This window comes from Ambystoma mexicanum, chromosome 8, assembly GCF_040938575.1.
Source record: "Ambystoma mexicanum isolate Mex_15411 chromosome 8, UKY_AmexF1_1, whole genome shotgun sequence".
NCBI classification, from domain to species: domain Eukaryota; kingdom Metazoa; phylum Chordata; class Amphibia; order Caudata; family Ambystomatidae; genus Ambystoma; species Ambystoma mexicanum.
Window position 1 is genome coordinate 752510502 of NC_090929.1, and position 21786 is coordinate 752532287.

Genomic DNA, 21786 nt, shown 5'->3' on the forward strand with positions numbered 1-21786 from the left:
CCTCATTACAACACTGGCGCTAAAGCATGGCGCTATTAGCACCATGGTTGCTGCCAGTATTGTAACGAGTCCGCCATGATGAAATGGGGAAGTACCACCCCATTCCAAGGTTGGCGGGGTGGTACTTCCCCATTTCACCATGGCCCTTCCCCATTCCCATTTTTGCCCCATAGGGCATAATGGGAATGGGGAAGGCGGTAATTACGGTACTGCAATTTGCGGTACCGTAATTAGCACCAAGGTCCCTTTGCGGGTCCATTCCTTAATGGCTGGTAAAACCAGCCGTTAAGGTGGGAACCCGCAAAGGGACCTCGTAATCAGGTGCTAAGGGATTACCGGTACCGGTATCCTTACCGGTACCGGTAATCCCTTAGCGCTAGGGTCGTAATGAGGCCCAATGTCAGGTGCTACCCTTGTTGTTTTATTCAATGACATAAACGTTAGGTGGGTATATACAAATAAATAAGACTCACTTTGTACTAGAAATCTAAACAGGTGACTTAACTTAATATATACAGTTCTATATGGTACCCCTGTTACCTTTAAATTCACTTGTAATGCACCAACTGCTGACGGTTATTAAAAAGCATTTCAATTAGTAGGCAAGAGATACATTCATCAAACATTACTGTAGCTAGGCAGTTAATAATTAGAATATAGGCAGGATGCTTTCTTTAGGCTAAAAATGCAATACTGTGTGAGTATTCCTCCACCTGGGCAACTTGTAAGGACAAGTTAAGGTGTATTGTATGTTGTATAATATAGCCTAGTCCAAATATGTTCATTAATAGTCTGCTCCTTTTCCAACAGATCCCACTACACCAAAGTACCTGGGAAGCCACAGGAGAACAGGATCCAAGACAAATCTGGGTCTCCTAGATGAATCCTGAGGATGGAAGATGCTCTTCCTCATCACAGAAGGCGCACTGATGAAGTTTCTTGGTTTCAGTCGATGATGCCTCTTGAAGATGAACCCCCCCCTCGGAAGAAGCAGCCACTGGGATGTCGGGGTCGAGCAAGAAAAGAGAACCAAGCAGCGCCGGAAAGGCAGCAATGCAGGTCTGTCGCGGTGGTCTCTGGTGTCGGGTTGCCACGCCAGCTGTTGATGTCCCACGAAGATGAAATTTGCTGTGGACCTCGACAAGACTAGGCTGAAGAAGATACATCCTCTGGTGGTCATTGAAGACTTTCAATGGTGACGTGTGCAGTGGCAGAGTCAGGTGTCGGTTTGGGAATTTGTGGTTTATCGCCTTTTGGTTCTCTGGTGCTGCAGCTGCAGCATGGACCTCAGGATGCCTTCTGGAAACTTTGACAAGGCTACTGGACTGAACTGCGGACCGTCTCCAGGTCTGGACCCTCAGGATGTCTTATTCAGATTTTGGTGGTGTAAAACTCACAGCGGACACTCCCCTGCAGACGGCGACCCTGGATCGTCTCTGGTACGGAAGAGTGGATGATGTTGTGGCAGAGGTGCCCTTTGAAGATTTCTTTGGATGGTTTGATCTTTGGCAGCTCTGGGTGTCAGGCAGCACTATGCCAGCGTACCCATTCTTCTGGGCGATACTCAGCAGCTTGGCTTTCAGCTGTCACAAATACTCCTCCGGACCCTGGATGACACAGATGGACTTCTTGGCTTCAAGATGTCTAGGCACTTCACTTCTGAACCCAGGAAGATACCTTCTCCGGATAGCAGGCTCACTGGACTGGCTTCCTGGACACTTCGGGTGAAGAGAAGCAGTGCGTGATGCTCCCTCATCGCTACGGGAAAAGGTCGCCAATTCAGGTCCTCGCTGGTTCAGTCCTTGAGTCAGCAGTGCAGCCTTTGGATTACTTGAAGAGTTGCAGCCGCCGACGTCTTCTTCCAGCTGGACCCAGAATACATCCTTAAGATGACTTCAGCTTCTGCGTCAGGTTTCTTGTTTCATCTTCTTATAAGGAGATGAGTGTGATTTTCCCTATTATACAAAACACTCCCCATTCACTCAGACTCAGCCATGCCCGGCCAGCCAATCACACACAAGTGCATTAATGCAGGCAACACCCAATCAGGCTCACAGCCATTCAGACCATTCACTCAAAACCTTACACCCACAACAAAGGACGTGGATTGGGGCAACTGTTCAGCCTTCCAGAGCACTACACTGTATTCATTATAGTTTCAGTCAGGTCATGCTCAGGCATTGTGTCACATAACCAAAACCAGGCACCCACAACACAGAATGCATATTGACACCATACTCCATTCATACAGACTCCACACCAAGGTTGTACCCACAACAAGCAGACACTGGGAAGGCTCCAGACAATCTGGCAGGAAGCAGCCCAAGAGCCATATATGGTCCTTTCACCCAACAGCCATTCAAGGGAAGGCAACAGAGCCAGGGATTCTCAGGACTTTGAGAAACAAGGGGGAAAGGCAATGGAAACTAAGAGGCCATGAGTGTCCATCTTGCCTTTGTGTAGGAATCCATTGATTCCTATGGTAGTGTCTAGGTATCCCATAAATGGAGGATACCCAGAGCCAGTGTCAAGTCAGCATGTAGCTGCCACAAGCCCGTACCCTGCTCTGTAGGCAACACACATGTGCCCAAAAGCATACACTAGGGGTACAAGGGTGTATCCCTGCCCATGGGTGCCCTAGGGGTATCCCAGGGGTACTGATCACTAGAAGGTAAAAATATAGAGCTGCACTGCCAGGGGTCCAACCTGGACTCCTGTGTAGAAAAACACACAGAAAACACTCACAGTGAAGTGGTAGGGCAAAGACGAGAAGGTCCTGTCCCTCCAAATCCATTTCCAGCATCGCATCTACTCTGTGAGGGAGCCATCCACCTAGTGGGTCGAGCAGTGAGTGTTTCCAGGACTTGTCCCTCTTTTCCATGCCTAAAACTCACAAATGCTCCAGAGTTCATTTCCGGTCTCCCCCTCCCTCCATTCTACCCTCCTTCCCTCCAGCACCGAAATGGGCAACAGAGCCCATCAGCTGTCCCAGGATTACTCTGACTCACTCGCACAGAGGGATTTCTCCATTTGTTGACTGCAACTACTCCGTGAAGGAACCATCCACCTCATGGGTGCTGCAGTGAGTGTTTCCAGGGACTTGTCCCTCTTTTCCATGCCTAAAACTCACAAACCTAGCATGGTTTATTTCTGTGCCTCCCCCTAGCCCTCATCCATCCCACCCTCTGCCCACCCTCCAGCACTGTGATTGGGCAACGGAGTGGGTCAGCTAACCCAGGATTACCCTGACTATCTTGCACCAAGGGATTTCTCCCTTTGTTGCCTGCAACTACTCCATGAAGGAGCCATCCACTTCATGGAGGCAGCAGTGAGTTTTTCCAGGAACTTGTCCCTCTTTTCCATGCCTAAATCTCATGAACGCTCCAGAATTCATTTCCAGACCTCCCCAAAGCCCTCCCTCCATCCCTCCCTCTGCCTGCCCTCTGCTGCCCTGCAGCACCGTGATTGGGCAACGGAGCAGTTCTCCTGACCCAGAATTACTTTGACTCACTCGCACAGAGGGAGTTCTCCCTTTGTTTCCTGCAACTACTCTGTCAAGGAGCCATCCTCCTTATAGGTGCATTTGTGAGTATTTCCATGGACCTGTTCCTCTTTTCCATGCCTAATGCTGATGAATGCTACAGCATTCCATTCGGGGCCTCCCTGTAGCCCTCCCTCCATACCACCCTCTGCCCGCCCTCCAGCACTGTGATTGGGTGATGGAGAGGTTCAGCTGACCCAGGATTACTCTTACTCTCTCGTACCAAGGGATGTCTCCCTTTGTTGACTGCAACTACCACATGAAGGAGCCATCCACCTTTTGGGTTAATCAGTGAGTGTTTCCAGGGACTTGTCCATCTCTTCCATGCAAAAAACTCACAAATGCTCCAGTCTTCATTTCTGGGCCTCCTCCTTGCACTCGCTCCATCTCACCCTCCTCCTGCCCTCTGCCTGCCCTCCAGCACTGTGACTGGGCATCGGAGTGGGTCAGCTGACCCAGAATAACTCCAACTCGCTTGCACCAAGGGAGTTCTCTCTTTGTTGTCTGCAACCACTCAGTGAAAGAGGCATCCACCTGGTGGGGGCAGTGGTGAGAGGTTCCAGGGACATGTCTATCTTTTCCATGCATAAACTCATGAACACTAGAGCATTCATTTCCAGACTTCCCCCTAGCACTCCCTCCATCCCACCCTCTCTCCACCCTCTCCCTGCCCTCCAGCACTGTGATTGGGTGACAGTGTGGGTCATCTTACCCACGATTACTCCCTCCTAAGCAGTTCCCCCATGGCAGCCTTGCCCAGGCAGCTGGCTAAGGGCTAAGGTAAAGGGAACCTTCTTTCAGCACCATCCATCTCTGATTGCCTGGGTGCCCCAGCCCTGCCAAGTCTCGCCCAAACACAGTTTGCAGCTACAACCAGGTATGGGACTACATTATCACTGTTTCACTACAGTTTGAGTCTCACTGTTATTTTTGTCCCACAGCATTGCCTTTTCCTCCCACGGGGTTCTAGTAGGGTTTGTATTTTTTAATCTCACTGTTGTGTTGTTCCACCACATTGCATTTTGACTGGCTGGGTTTGCATTTTGAATCTCACTGTTGTGTTGTTCCACAATATTGCATTTTCCTCCTGCAGAGCTTCGGGTTGGGTTTGCATTTTGGATCTCGTTGTTGTGTTTTCCACCATATTGCATTTTCCTCCTGCAGTGCTTCAGATTGGGTTTACATTTTTGAATCTCACTATTGTGTTGTTCCACCACGTTGCATTTTGTCTGGCCGGGTTTACATTTTGAATCTCGCTGTTGTGTTGTTCCACCACATTGCAGTTTCTTAACCATTGTGCTTCTGGATAGGGTTCACATTTTTCAGTCTCGCTGTTTTGTTGATCTACAGTATTGCATTTTTTTCCTGCAGTCCTTCTGGGTTGGGTTTGCATTTTTCAATCTTGCTGTTGTGTTGTTCTGCCACATTGCGTTTTCTTAATGCAGTGCATCTGGGTTGGGTTTGCAATTTTCAATCTTGCTGTTGTGTTGTTCCACCACATTGCAATTTGTCTGGCTGGGTTTGCATTTTGAATCTCGCTGTTGTGTTGTTCCAACATATTACATTTTCCTCCAACAGGGCTTCGGGTTGGGTTTGCATTTTTGCATTTTGGATCTCGCTGTTGAGTTGTTCCACCATATTGCATTTTCCTGCTGCAGGGATTCGGGTTGGGTTTACATTTTTGAATCTCGCTATTGTGTTGTTCCACCACATTGCAGTTTCTTCCTGCAGTCCTTCTAGGTTAGTTTTGCATTTTTCAATCTTGTTGTTGTGTTGTTCTGCCACATTGCATTTTCTTCCTGCAGTGCATCTGGGTTTACAATTTTCAATCTAGCTGTTGTGTTGTTCCTCCACATTGAATTTTCTTCCCACAGTGCTTCTGGTTTGGGTTAGAATTTTTCATCCCATAGGATCCAGGTTGGACACTTTCCTGTGGTGAATAATGCTACAGCTACACTACACTGGCTATGCATATCAGCTCCAAGTTCAGAGGTGCACCAGAAATGTCCCTGTGCTCTGGTCAGATCTAACCCTTACATGCCTCTTCCACCCACCCAGTCTGGGAGCAATGTAAGGACTCGTTCTACCCCGATCCAGCCAAGACCCCCCTTTTGCAACACCTATCCGAGTATCCTCCCTCTCTCCCCGTAGTTGCCTTCAGGTTCACCCCTATTGAATGCATCTCAGTCAAGTCTTTATGATAAACACTGCCAAGATCTTTCTAACCAGGTGTCAGTCTCTCTTCAATGGAACGTCAACCACATCACCTCAATGAAGCATAACGTATCCTGCATGGGCTTGGCCCACTCACCTGCACACCTCTCAATAAACAATACTTGATTACACACACCCAAAGCATGGATCACCTTCTTCAATAGAATACAGCTGAGACCATGCAAAATTCGGACCAGCAGTTCACACAATCTGACCCTTCTGACTCTCCCACTCCCTGACAATCTGTCACGGCACCCCTTCTCTCACTTGATAACTATGGGTTGCCGCTATGGACCTGGCCATGCCCTACCCACCTTCATGCTTGCTAAAAATGCATACACATGTCTAGAGGGTGCCAACCCCTCCCCCTCAAGTGAATATAGATAACATGGTGGGCAGATCAAATAGTTCCATCATAGAAGAAATCAGGATTATAGTGCATTTATTAAAGGTAAAAAGTGAAAATGGCACTGTGCACATATGCGTTAAGATGACCCAGGAGATGAAGGGTGCTTTAAATATCACATACATACCCTAAGTGTATACATATATATTATGAATAAAGGATACAAGGTGAGAGATGTTTAATTAAATAAATAATAGCTCCCTGAAGAATAAATACAGTGTCCGACAAAAGTATATTTCAAAATGTATAACTCAAGTACAAAATGGTTTCCGGGCCTAAGCCAGGTGTGAAAAACTATGACTCGTGCCAAGAGTTTTCAGACAAGCAGTAGAGGCTGATACATTGGAGATAGTCTTTGCAGCATCTCGCAGTGAGGTAATTAGGATTGTGAGGTTAAAATGGGAATTTGGCAGAAAAACCAGACAAGGCTGTGATGAAGCCAGATAAGTAAGGGAAGTTTTAGATACATTTATCTATGTAGATAAATGGCTGGTCTTCCTTCCCCCTTTTCTCTGAAGAGTTGGTCTCTAAGGCCCTTCAGCAGATCAAATCGAGTGTGCCCTCTGATGCGGTGACACTAAGTATCCTGAAGGAGATCTCCTCTGAACATTTGGGGGTGATTACTGAGGCTATTAATACCTCCTGTCAAACAGGATTTATTCCACCTGAGTTAAAGGCTGCTACTGTGATTCCACTCTTGAAAAACCCCTCTCTAGATTCCTCTGTACCTGCTAATTTCCGACCTACTTCTCTTCTTCCTGCTCTGATGAAACTTTTGGAATCACTGGTGTCCCCTCTCTTGTCTTCTTTCCTTGAAACATCTGACTGTCTTGACCCAGCCCAGCCTGGTTGCCAGCCTGGCAGAGGTACTGAGAGCATCCTGGTCTCTGTCCAGGTTCGATATGGCCAGGCTGGTCATTGCGGGGGTGGGGGGTGTCAGAGCCTTGATACTATCAGACCTCTCAGCAGCCTTCGATACTGTTGACCATCTTACCCTGCTATCCCGCCTGGCCCGAGTCGATATCTCTGGTCAAGTTCTGGCCTGGTTTTCCTTTTTTTCTCAAGGACAGATCTCAATCTCTCTTCCTTTCTCCTTTTTGCCTCAAAACCTTCCTATTTCACGTGTGGTGTACCCCAGGGTTCCGCCTTGTCACCTATTCTCTTTGATATATACATCTGGGCCTTGTGTGTGCTTCATCTGCTCCTTCGACGTCAGGTGCTATTCATATGCCAACGACACCCAGATCCTGATCCGGCTAGATCTTGATCAGACTGAGGTGTAGTCATGCCTCCATCAGTGCCTGACTGCAGTGGGGGAGTGGATGGGCCTCAACTGGCTAAAGTTGAATGGTGACAAGACGGATGTAATGGTGTTGGGTTCCCCTCCCAATCCTTCACTATGGATTTCGACTTCCTGGCCCTCCTCTCTTGGCTCAGTTCCTGTTCCTACGATGAAAGTTAGAAATTTGGGAGTTATCATGACGGCCACCTTATCAATGGTGCCCAGGTCTCATCAGTCTGCCAGTCTGAGTTCTGCCATTTGAAAATCCTGAGACAAGTCCTCCATTTCATACCGTCTGTCCTGCGGCCACTGGTTGTAGCTGCTATGATATCCAGCTGGCTGGATTATTGTAATTCACTCTATCTTGCACAGCCCAAGGGGATGATCCTCCGCCTGCAACGCCTCCAGAACTTCGCAGCCTGGGTGGCGACTGGATAACCTTATGGTTCCCATGTCTCCCCGGTTCTGCGTCGTCTGCCCTGGATACCGGTGGCCAAGCACATTGATTTTAAGGTACTCTGTATTGTGCACAGTGCTCTGCATGGACAAGGGGCGGAATATTTGTGTACATAATTTTCCTGCTACCTTCCCAGACGTTCCTTGAAGTCCGAATCGGCCGGCCTGCTGTGTGTTCCATCTTTCCAAAGCGTTCGGCTTGGTGAACTTGCCTTTTCCATTGCAGCAGCACAGCTGTGGAACAAGCTGCCCGCTGAACTGATAAATATCCATAACCAGTTGGCCTTTAGGAAGGCTCTAAAAACTCACCTTTTCTAATCTGGATGGCTATATGGATGATGGTTTGTGCCGGGGGCCTCTTTCTCCTCACCAGCACCATGATGCCCTTGGGTGACCGTGCGATATATAAGAAACCCTAACATAACATAACATATGTTCTTATTGAAAAGGGCACATCGTGTGTCATGCAGACCATTCTGAGACACCAGGTTTATTATTTGACGCCTTATAATCGAGTTTATCCATTTCTCCAGCAGTTTAAGGCACTAACTAACTTGGCAGGACCGCGGCAATCAGATAAAGGATTAGCTATCAGTGCATGTACATGTTCTTGGCAAAAGTTGAGCACTGTCATAGTTGTGTCTAGCCAAGTCTAAAATAAGCTTATCAGTTTTATGCGTCAGAGAAAATTGTGAATGCCAGCTATGCTAATGAGGGCTTGGTGCTATAAAATCAGGTTAAAGGCAACATTTCTTTGACTGTGTGTCCTGATATTCCAACAATAAAGAACACAATGAAAAAACTCCCAGACGTCTGATTTTCACTTGTCTCTCTCAAAGAAGTGTTCATGGATGTCTGGTGCTTGATGGAGGATGGGGACACGGGCCTTCAGTTCACACACAATATAGAAATCCTTTTGTCTTACATCTCTGACTACAGTCATCCAAAGGGCATTCAACCCAACAGAGCTTTAAGGACATACCAATGGCTGAAGGTGCTATACAAGTGACATATAGCACAACATAGTATAACATTTAGTAACCCAGAATCTACGCTGATCCTTTCCCATGTATTACAGGTCCTGGGCATCGACTGAATCCAAGGAGCCCACACTTTGGCCAAAGTAGCTTGCTACCATAGAAGGTTTTTCACATATGTGTCCACTTTTTCTTCCAGTCCCAGTTACCAAACTTTTAGCTTAAGGCAAGCCTTGGTGTTTGCCTTACCTTGGTACCCATGATGAGCAAGTCCCACAACCTTCGACACCAATTTTACAGGAATCACTATATGGGAATCTCCGTGAAGCAGCCCTTCAGGTGTAAGTGCAAATTCATGCTTCCCTTGCAGAGTAATTTCAGATTTATTTTTGCTTACGTGTTCTTCTTATTCAATTGATGCAGATCTGATTCCTTTCCCCACTCAGGGGGGCATTCCTAATCATTTGGAAGCTTTCATCTTTCTGGGATTCTGCAACAATCTCCTCCACAGACATATAGACTTCGACACTACACTCACTGTTTATTTATTTATTTATTGTGCATTTGTTAGTTGCTTATACAACAAGTACATTTTGTTTCAAAGCACCCACATGGCAGCAGGGCGGCTCTGTGATCGCCTTGCCTCGGGCCCGCCACATGGCCGTGTCAGTCTCTGGCATTCCCCAATGGGTACCGCCATGTTGAATGTGCGGTAGACCAGTGGCCGGGTTTCACGCATGCGCAATCTGCCTGTTTACAGGGGTTTGTTATGGGGACTGTTTTGAGGTATAGCCTTTCTTGCTGCTATAAATTGTGACATTGCGTCACACTTTGTGCGTTGTAATCTCTTCCTTGTGCAGAGAGAGACGTTCTTTGATCCTACTCTCTTCTTGCCCTGTTCTTGCTATCTTGATCTTGTCTCTTGGAGGTATATCTTCCTCTGATTCCTGCTTGCACTCTGGGGCGCCTGCCTTCATTATTTTCTGTACCTTTTCTAACCATACCACATCTGTTCCTCTGGTTGCTTGCTATTTCTAAACATCCACACCAGCCCTCCATGCTGTTCCAGCCACACATTAACCCCATGGATGTTCCTCTTCTTTCTGTGGTGCTGGAAGAGGGTTTTCAGTTCTCGGACGTGTTTCGCTCCGCAGACTGTGGGCCAGAGCCGCTTTCCCTAACCATACTGCGCTGTGACCTAGACGGGGCAACGGGATGTCATGGAACCTGGACCCTAAAAGAACAAAGAGTTCAGGTACAACGGATTCCTGGAGGCACTGCTTGACAGTGAGCAGCAGATGTAAGTGCCAAGTATAGTAAGTGCTAGGGAACGTTGAGCTGCACAGAGTGGGTAAGGGCACCAAATGTATGTGCTTTTCTGTATCAGTTTCTATCTCTAACATCCCCACTTTGTAAACATTTGGGTATGTTGACAGATAATTATCTGGGTTATCGACCCCAGGTTGGTAGCAGAGTGTAATTCTATAGTCCTGAAGAGCAAGTAGCAACATCTCAATTCTTGCTGAGAGGTGCAAAGAGGATCCTGACATAATGGGGAGCAGCGGTTTAAGGTTAGGCATAACTGTGATGGGCTTCCTATACATGAAGAGATGGTAATGTTGACAAGCCCACAACACTGCCAGTGCTTCCCTTTTGATTTGTGAGTACTGCTGTTCTGTGGTAGACAGTGCTCTGCTTGCATAGGCCACGCGTTGCATTTCTCCTTTCTGATAAGCTAGTAGTAGTACAGCCCCTAGCCAAGCAGCTCTGATGTGAGAGCAGCTTTAATTTCTAAAAATGTCCTTTCCTCCAGCAGAGTCCACTGCCTCAGGGAATCTTTATTTGTCAACTGCTGGAGTGGTTCAAAGTGGGTGGATGTATTTTTGATGAACCTGCCACAATATGTAGCCATTCCTAAAAAGCTTTGTACCGCTGACACATTTGTGGGAACTTGTGCTTCCTGGATGTCTTGTACTTTCTTTGAATCAGCGGAGATGCCAGCTTCCTGAAAGATATATCCAAAGAATTCTAAACTTTTCTGCAGAAAGACACACTTTTTTCTCAGAGGAGCGTTACTTCTACTGACTGTATTCTCTCGAGGACCTTCTCATGTCTTTCAAGGTGCTCCACCACTATTTTGGCAAACACCAGAATATCGTCACTGATATTAATTGTACCAAACAGTCCAGCTAAAACTCCTCTAAGTGCATGCTGCAATGGTTCAGCTACCAAAGAGACGCCAAAGCTTAAAACGTTTGTAACAATATAGACCCTTGTGGATGGAAAACGTTGCTATGTATCTGGAGGACTGATGCAGACTGAACTGATAGTAACCAGCTCTTAGGTCTAGTTTTGAAAAGAATGTGGCTCCTTGGAGATCTGATGGCAGTCTCATGTCAACACAAATCCTCACTGGGTCGTGTTGATTCGGTTTGCAGGACTCCACTATTGGGGAAAACCATGAAGTGGGGCCTTAAACTCGCTCAATGATGTCCAGCGCCACCAATTTATCAAGCTCTTCCTCCACTTGCCTCAAATGTGTAATGGACTCTGCAGCGCTTCAGGGCAACAGATTGAATGGTTGTGTCAATTTGCAACCTGGCCAGTTCTCCCTTTAAACACCCAATGCCATCAAATACAGAGCCGAATTTCCCTACCAGGGAATTGACGTTTTATATGTATACACTAAATGCAAAGTTCACAATGTGCAAGGCTTCTGCCGCTGGGCAACCCAACCGAGGGTACTCACTTAGGGATGTTACATACAATCCTGCATGTATATGCTGAGATCCATGCATGACCGTGGCTATAAACGTTCCTTCAAATGGGATGGACCCCCCACCCAAAGGTGAATATGTGCACTGTAGTCTTTTGCAGTGACACTGGTTTGTGTAATCCCTTGTACTGTGATAGTGCCATGATGTGTACTGACACACTGGTGTCAATGGAGACTGGGGTGTTTGTTTCTTAAATGAGAACCACACACTTATGTTGGCGTTTTCGTTTTCAACCTGCACCCAAAACATTTGATACAAAGAATACATTTCCGTCTTCCACATCTGGCACGTTGGGATTGTTGTCATCCAGCAACTCATCCTCTTTCCGATTGGCATCCCTTAGAAGAAAACATTCATAGTTGGCGTTTACCATTGGACTGAAATAGTTACTCAGAGTTACGGTAGCGGCAGTATAAGTTATCCGTCGGATTCAGAGTCTTAAAAATCCGGTGAACTGCAGGACCTGCAGAGCATAGGATTGTGGACTTTTTAGCACTATCGTTGTGTTCACCTGTGGCGTCAAAGTGCATTTCAAAACTTTCAACCCATAAAGCCCATGTTGGACCCTGACTTGATGGCGCACCTATAATGTCAAATTCAGTTAAAGGAGCCAGGGAGCCTTGGTGCCTGGCAATCATGGCCGGTCCAGGTGCTCCCCCTGCTTCTTCGACCATTTTAAGGATTGAAAATGTTCTGTAGTCATTAAACTCTATCTTTTACTGATAATCCAAAGTGCTCTAGGACGACACCAGATAAAAGAGAGTTAATGTACTATATCAGATCGAGGAAGTCTGGCCTGGCCGAAGAACGGAGACCGGCTAATATTTCTTAGTGGTGCAGTCCAGTCCGTGTCTCATTCAACTTGAAATTAATGTCCTTTGAGGAAAAGAAAAAAATTAATTTGGTGTAGGTGCACAAGCACTTCCTTACGGAGTCACAGCCTTGGGCCGGGACCTACCGGAATCTGATACCCTGGTGCATTGGCACTCAGTAACAGCCAGAATAGATCTCTGTGCACTCATTCCGTGACTGGATGAGCACTAACAGTTACCAGACACGGGCCACCACAGCAGTGAGTGTGCACATCATGAGAGTAGGTTCGGTGCAAACCTCACCCCGGACCGGAGCGAGATCCTGCTTCGTCATCAATGTTATATGCTGCTCATAGGAGAACAGCTCAAGAACTCACGCCAGTAATGGCATTGCCAATACTGCAGACTGTACAGATCACAAGCAGGGACGTCATTTGGGAGTCACCAGGGATCGCAACTATTACACCTGGGGGCCACAGTTGCAACCCCTGGGACTCCCTTGCGACCCCACATTTAAAAAGAAAAAAATAAATTTAGAATCCCCCCCAAAAGAACGGGTGCTCCTGGTGTAGCAGGCCCATCCACAGTGTGGGGGGACCCGCCACACCAGGTCTCCAGCCCAGTCCTCACCCCAACATCAGGGTGAAGGTTGGGCCGAGGAGGCACTCAGTAGGGTTTGGAGTTGATCGTGACATGTGGCACATGTCACATGCCACGTTCAGCTCCAACCCCTTCTCCCTTGCCTTCCTTGCAGCTCACATACAGGAATCAGGAAGCTCTCACAGCTTCCTGGTTCCAGGTTGTGAGCAGCACAGAGGAGCCAAGGGGGCCTGAAAGGACAGACCGAAGCTGCAAGAAAAAGGTAAAAAGGCTCTTTTAAAAAAATATGATGTGTGAAGTGTATGCCAGATGTATGTATGTGAATGGTGGGGAAATGAGAAGGGATGTGATGTGTGTTTTTGAATGTTCTGGGTGGGTGTGTGTTTGTGCACACAGAATGTAATGAGTGGATGTAAGAGACATTTTGAGTGACTGGTGGGTGAATGAGAAGTGATGTGATGTGTGTTTTTGAATGTTCTGGGTGGGTGTGTGGATGGGTGGTTAGTGTGTCTGTGTAGAGAATGCAATTAGTGGATGTAGGAGAAGGTGTGAGCGTCTGGTGGGTTAATTATAAGTGATGTAATGTGTGTTTTTGAATATTCTGGGTGGGTGGGTGTGTGTCTGTGTAGAGAATGCAATGACTAGATGTAAGAGAAGGTGTGAGTGACTGGTGGGTGAATGAGTATGAATGTGATGGTGTATTATTGAATGTTCTGGGTGGGTGGGTGTGTGTGGCGCCTGTGTAGAAAGTGCGATCAGTGGAGGTAAGAAAAGCTGTATGATTGAGTGACTGGTGTATGAATGAGTATGAATGGGATGGCATGTTTTTGAATGTTCTGGGTGGGTGGGTGTGTGCCTGTGTAGAGAATGCAATGAGTGCATGTAAGAGAAGGTGTGAGTGAGTGTCTAGTGGGTGAATGAACATACTTGTGGTAGTGTGTATTTGAATGTTCCGGGTGGGGTTTAGTGTGTGCCTGTGTGGTGAATCCAGTGTGAGCGAGTGTGAGAGGAGATGTATGGGTGAGTGACCAGTGGGTGAAAGGGGATGCATGTGTGTGTAAGGCCCTTGGAGACTGGGGATCACTGGAGCATTTTTGGCACATCCTTCATTGACTTTCCATGTTTTACTGTTATTTTTGGGCAAAGGAAATTTCATGTGTGCCATTCCCTGGCTAGACTGGCATTTTGGTGCAGTCAGTCTAGCCATTGCTTACTGTGGCATGACATTTATTACTTGGCATCTTTAAAAAAGCAAGCATGATAAGTAGTGTTACTCGCTAGAGTGATGTTTTGGCGTAGCAGCCTGTATTTTCTTCACTGTAGAATGACTTTTTATTAACTGAGCACCTATGATGAATCAAGAAAGATAAGTGTTCTTATGGGTCTAGACTGGCTTACATTGGAACCAGTTTGGACAGGTTTTCCTATTGTGACATGCCATTTTTAATGGCCAAACCAACGGGAGTATGTGCTTACATAGGAGTACTGGCATATATTGACAGAGCCAGTTTTGTGCCCAGTGCCAGTAATGATACTAAAGAAAATCGTCTTAAAACGAACATAAGTATGGTCTTATATAGGAATACTAGCATATGTTGGTGGAGCCAGCATGGAAATGTATGGGCACAGCCAGCATTTTCTTTCTATACCAGCATATCTTGCAGGGACAGCATGATAATGCACCGGGGAATGCCCTGTACACTTTTGGTGACTTGCATCTATTGTACTTTTTTTCATGATTCAACCAATTGTTGGCCTTTTACCCACATTGATGGCCTTTTACCCACATTTTCCCAGAAAGCATGGTTTGTAATGCACCATTTTAACCCATTATTCAAAACATTTACTCTGGGGATGGAGAAGAATCCCCCCGGGCAATACCCCAACCCATTTTCATAAGTTTGGGCTCCCTCGCTATTCTCAGTTGCAATCACATACTTGTGGCAAATATTTACACCCTTCAAAAAAGCAACTCACGAGCCATGACTGGTGGTTGGTATATTTGTGGACCAGGTACCTTCCCCCTTCTCTCTATGTTACATTAAAGATTTAAGCTTTGATTGAAAAAAATATGTACTTCTTTCACTTGCAGTAGTGCATGCCCCTGCAGCGGCATAACCATCATGGACATTCCGCACACGTGGTGGTCCGGACCGGCCCCGGTGTGGCGTGCCCTGAGCTTTGTTAAGGATCTTGGGAGGCGCACACAGCATGGCTCTCAGGGGAGTTGCCAAATGTTGTGCTACGCCATTGGGCACCACTGGGTCTAACAAAGGGGTAGTGTGCAGTGCGCGTCTTGACGTCTGCCAGTGAGTCCCCGGCTGAGAAGCAACTTGTGGGTGTTTTCAATTTTAAATAACTGTGTGGTGTTATGAATTTATGTGTGCTGCAATGATTTTACATTAAATGGCACCCAGTATTACACTTGGATAATAACAACTATGGGGGGTTCTTGGTATATTGAAAGAAACTTTCCCCGGTATTATACTCCAGTAAAGATAACATTATCAGTTGCACTCCCCTCTGTGCACGCAGACCAGTCTAATAGGTTTCTTCTATCATAGTGGTAGCTGAATCATATATACATTTATAACCAGGGAATTTTGTTGATACTAAATCCTTCTCAATGATTTAATTTTCAGCCCCTGCTCGTGCAGCATTTTTCTCCTCGTTAAACAGCAGCGCACGCCTCCCCAGGTCAGTGCTTTTTTGGCTTGTTTAACACAGCAACGCCACAGATAACGGGTACTTCTGTGTCCATTGATCTATGGATGTTTCATACACTAGCTATAGCCTGCGTTACAGATTTCGGTTACCCTGTTAGAAATAACTGCATTATGTATGTTTTACATGTGGACCACACGTCGAATCTGGAAAATGGCATTCCCCAAATGTGTAATTGTGGACAAATCATGCCTCCCTCTGTGCCTCGGTTCCTATATATGACTGAAATGAGAGCACCTGGAAACCTGGGTGCTAGATGCATCTAAAAAATCAAAAGGTTGTTTGCCATCACTTCCTGTGATGTCACTTGCAGTAGGGTCAAATTACATCACTTCCTGTGATGTCATCAGGGGGTCAAGGGTCGCGTGATGTCACTTCCGCTACCCCTGTTATTTTGGTGAAATGTAGTCCCTGATCACAAGAATTTTGTGTTTGTTGTCAGTCGTCCGCTTGTGCTCTGTTCAGTGCGCAGTGTGACAGCGTGTTTATTTAGTATACTCAATGACATCAGTTTGCTTACCTTAAAGGCAAACACCTCATAACAGTCAAAACGACGAGATGCAGAGTGCTGTAACTCATCAAACAGGCCCACATTGGCTAAAGAAGTGTACCCACACTAGAATGCCCTATAGGCCAGTGCAAACATGCTTTGTTCTCACCTCCCATCTCTCCATCGTATTCCTCTTCTCTGTATCTCATCTCTCTTCCTGTTTAAGATGTTCTTTCTGTCGTCTATGTTTCCCTCTGTCTCTGGCTTGCTTTGGCTCGCTCTGTGATGGCAGTCTCTCTCTCTCTCTCTCTCTCTCTCTGTCTCTCTCTCTTTCTCTCTCTCTCTCTCACACACACACTGTCACACACACTGTATTTCTCCATCCTGCTGTTGTTTGCCACACTTCCTCCCACTCTATGTTCCATTCTCATTGTCTCTCTCTCTTTCTCTTTCATTCTCATCTCGCTATGTCCATCTCCCCTTTTGCCATCATCCATCTTGGTTTCTCCCTTTCTTGGCCACTTTAATCTCTTTCTGCTTATAATGAATGAAATATAAAGATGTCTCTTAAGGAGGTTGACAAAAATATTCGTGTTTAGTTTTGACTTGCTCTGGTGTTTAAGTAGTGCTAGAATAAAATAATAGAGGATATTTTACAATGTATAAAAGTACTTTCAAGTGTGTACAATGTTCAATTTTTATAAATGTTCAGTGAATTTAAATGCGCAAATTAATCAATTCTCTTCAAAGCTTCTTTTTATACTGCGAAGGCTGCTGCAGTTAAAACTATAGATTCTGCCCCTTATATCATTTACCAGAATTGGTCGCCGAGAATGCTTTGAATTTTGGTAACATACCTCGAATAACATTTTGTGTAACAAGTTGCCAGTTCAAGACAAGCCGTTAATATGTGACGACTAGTGTCAAATTCTTTGTGACTAAACCGGCATAAACAATCGGTTAAGGGGATATTTTGCCATGTGCACAAGATGTATTATAAGGGGTGGAGCAAAGAGAGCTAAGTGAATGGACTGTGTCGCCGGAGTAAACATGGTTACTTTATCCTTTGTATTAGGTTTCAGCCCTTGTCGGCTTTTGATACTTCCTCTCTTTGGGTGAATCTTTGGTGCTAATATATACTGGGGTCTGCACTCCAAGTGCCTTTATTGTGACTGAAACAATAACGAAAATCTATATTTCTCTTAGAGTGGTACTTGTATTGTATGCGATCCCAGAAAAACAATGCCAGTCATTAGTTCAATCAATAATAACCAATATGTTTATTGGTATTCTTCATATAAATGTATTTTTTCTTCATGTATTAATTTAATACATTTAGATCATACACATTAATCTTTTGCTGTTTGTAGATAATTTTGTTAAACATGAAGACATTATTGATGAGAACAAAATCGAGCATTTCTAAGATCATGTTGTTTTGTTGTAGGAATGAAATAGATCTTGTTTTTAGAAAGAATTCAGCAGTTTCCAATCCCTTTATGCACTGGATACTGGTGTATAGTGACACCACGTCTAGGGTGACAAATAAGAAATCTTTCTCCCACGGAATAAGTTCCACCAGTTGAATAACATGTTTACTGTCCCTCAAGTAGGAGGCTAGTCCTGTCGTAAGTGGTTGTAAATATAGGTCGATGTTCTGTGAAATCCTCTCTGTGAGGGATCCTATCCCATTGATGATGGGCCTACAGGGTGGAAACGTCTTGTAACTTTTGTGTATTTTAGGTAGGAAATATATAATGGACATTACTGGTTTAGCTATGTCCATATAGTCTGATTCTTCATCTGTCAATAGGCCTATTTCCTCCCAGTTGTTTACCATTTGATGCCATTGTGCTTGTAAGCCTTTGATTGGGTTCATTTTCAATACAGCATAACATTTAGTGTCACTCAGTTGTTTATTCCCTTATGAAATGTAATCCGATCTTTCCATGAGCACAATGTTTCCTCCTTTGTCTGCTGATTTTGTGACTATTTGTTGATTCTTGTCTAGTTTTTCAATAGCTTCTCTCTCTGCATTTGTTAGATTGTCTTTAATTTTGGAAGTTTTGTTTTTGAGGTAATTTTGTCTGAGTTCATTACTGACCGCTTTGTGGAAGATATCTATGGCCTTATTTTCCATCAAAGTGGCAATGAATTTAGATTTTGGTTTAACATATGTTTCTTCTGTTTGAAATGGGTCTATGTTTTGTTCCTCCATGAAATCTTCTAGAGAGAAATTTGCTTCAGTTAAGTTCATGATATTGACAGAACCTTCAGCTATTTCCACCGTGATGGGCGAAATGTCTTTGATGTTTGGGTATTTAGTTTTCATTGGAGTCTCAGCAAAGTATTTTTTCAGTTTTCATTTTCTACAAAATGTAAACAAATCTACTTGTGTATGAAACTAGTCTGCTCTGTTTGTAGGACGATAGTTTAGTCCTTTATTCAATGGTAAAAAATTGGGAGGAAATAGGCCTATTTACAGAAGAAGAATCAGACTATATGGACATTGCTAAACCAGTAATGTCCATTATATATATCCTACCTAAAATACACAAAAGCTACAAGACGTTTCCACGCTGTAGGCCCATCATCAATGGGATAGTATCCCTCATGGAGAGGATTTCACAGTACATCGACGTATATAAGACGGTCTATTTGCTTTTCCCCCCTTTCATGGTTGCTCTTTGAAACACTTGTGTATAGGCGCATTACAAGTTAACAATAAATAAATGCAATCTGCGACTGCGCTCCAATCTCGAGGTAACCCACAATGCTTGTTTATCAAGAATTCAACATAAAAGTTATAAACCAAACTAAGGTAATAGTTATTTGGTAACTATTGGTTGACACATAAACCAGATCTCCATCATCCCTGGGTTGGCTAGAACCACCAACCTTTCTGTTAGCACCCTCATGAAGTAACAGATTGCACCACAGAGACTGCTTTGGAAACGTTTTCATGGCAAGGCTTGAAATAGCAATCTGGGCATAAGCTCCTTTGTACTTAACATGCGTTGTAGTCATGATGCACCGTTTATACGCTGGGAAATCTTCCCATTACTGTGGTTTAGCCCACGCACCCACTGCTAATTTTTAGTCCTACCTTTATGTTGGTGGCCTGTCACTTTTTTTATTTTGAATATCTGTTCACCCGATATTGACATGACCCTAAAGCCTAAAACATGCCAATGGGAAGTAGCTGTCTCCAAATGCAAATTGTGCTAATTGAAATCTGCAGAATGCATAAAGGTTGCAGTTACAGTTGGCATGATGAAGACCATTTTAAGCTACACACTAAAGAGAGAGCAGTGACAGGTTAAGCAAGAGCAACCTGCCTCCAGTAAACACGCAAGCCCCTGAATCTTAAGCCTATCTCCAGTAGAAGCAGAAGGTGGGCCGAGTCATTTTGAAAGTTGTTTGAGGTTGACGAAGAATCCCCTTACTGAAAGAAAGACCCTGCACAGTGTCGTGTGTCAAGTTTTATAATGCATTTAATTAATTCAGAATATTCTGTTTTCCCAAGGTCACAAAGCTCCTCTGCAAAAATGTATTAACTTTCCAGTGCTGATTTCTTAAATTCCTACCCTTGGTTGCACCAAAATAGTTTGTCCAAGATCACATGTCTGCATTTTAATGAAGGCCTCCAATCCAGTACTAAAGGTAGACAAAAATGGATGGGTATCCCCTATACCATGGACCAGGGGAGCAAAATACATAGGAAACCAAAAGGAAGAAGTCATGGATAAGTACAAACATTGTTTAGGTACTCATAGATTCGAATAGATGTGGAGAGAGGAGAGGCTCAGTCAGGTAGACAGTTATAACTTCATATTTTAATATTGATCAAAAACATTGTAATAATCTAAAAATACATAATGCATTCACATAATAACAACCTTAAAAATCATTTAATTCAATAACCATGAAAAGAGGTTGTATCAAAAATATTAAGAAAATATGTAAATCCACTATCCCTTGCTAATTGGAATAATGCATGAGCATCTCTATGTTAATAAATTTCATTGAATGATGGAAATGCTGACATCAAATCGCCCAGGAGAGCACCAGAGACCCAAAGTGAAAGCCAAGGCAGGCAAAAACACATCACGGTTGTCTTTACATACCGCAGTGTTTCTGCCTACAGCTGATTTCCTATTTGGGGCTCTCGGGCTCCCCACGGGGGGCCCGAGAGCCCCAAATGGGAAATGCTAAATGCTGCAGTGTTTCTGCCTAAATCTGCTTTCCCATTTCGGAGGAGCCTGAGAAACTTAGAAAGAAAAACCGCAGCGTTTTCAAACACAATACGTTGTATTTATGTTTGCGGTCGCTTCAAAAGCTACCGCAAACATAAATAGAGGGTTTTTTAAAGCTGCTGTATTATTTCTAAGTTTTCCGGGCTCCTCCAGCCCGGAAAACTTAGAAAAAAAAACGCAGCTACTGCCTATTTTAAAAAAAAAATAAATAGCACTTACCGAGATGCAACTGCAGCTTTTCTGCCTGTAGTCTCCGGTCCGCGTCCTCCGAGTCCCGGCACCAATGAAGGAAAAGCCACCCAGTGGTAGCTTTTGTTTACTACAGCTGGCTGGCTTTTCCTTCATTAGTGCCGCAAAAGCAAAAGCCAGCACAGGCGGGCATCCATTTCACAAAATGGATGCGCCCATGTGCTTGCTTTTGCACATTTTTGAGCTTGAATTGCTCAAAATTTTAAATAGGGACTTCGGAAAAAAAAATGCCAATTGTTTTTTTTTAATATTGCCTATCTATTTTTTAAATAGAAAATTTTGGGCGAACCATTCCTTTAAATGATTTTTAAGGTTGTTATTATGTGAATGCATTATGTATTTTTAGATTATTACAATGTTTTGATCAATATTAAAATATGAAGTTATAACTGGCTACCTAACTGAGCCTCTCCTCTCTCCAGATCTATTCGAATCTATGAGTACCTAAACAATGTTCGTATTTATCCATGCAACTTCTTCCTTTTGGTTTCCTCCAATCCAGTACTGACTAGTGTTCAGAATGCTTTCTTACCTGTGACTGGAACACAAGAGCAGAGATTATGCTATTTATCGAGGATCACAAGGCTGCACTGCATTGGATCACTTCACCTCTGTGTGCTGATTAATTATCATCCCTCCCCATAGAAAACAAGTCCTCACTTTATACTGCTTGACCATGATCACATGTCTGTACGTTGAGGAATTCGTCCATCTCCTAGTGCCGATTTATTTTATTTCCCCACATGGAACACAAGAGCTTAGAATATGGCCTGAATGATACACTGTAATGGGTGTACATTTTGTGGTTGGCTGCACATAGAAATTGCATACTATTATTCCTTGCTGTCTAAGGATGTGTCTTTGCAATTTGTATGTGACAGGCATATCATATTCCTTCTGGTAAACAGACAATTTTCTCTGCATATTGGTCATTCTATACTGAGAGCCACAGCACATAAAATGAACAACTTCACGTTTGTGCATGCTACAAGTCCTTGGTGT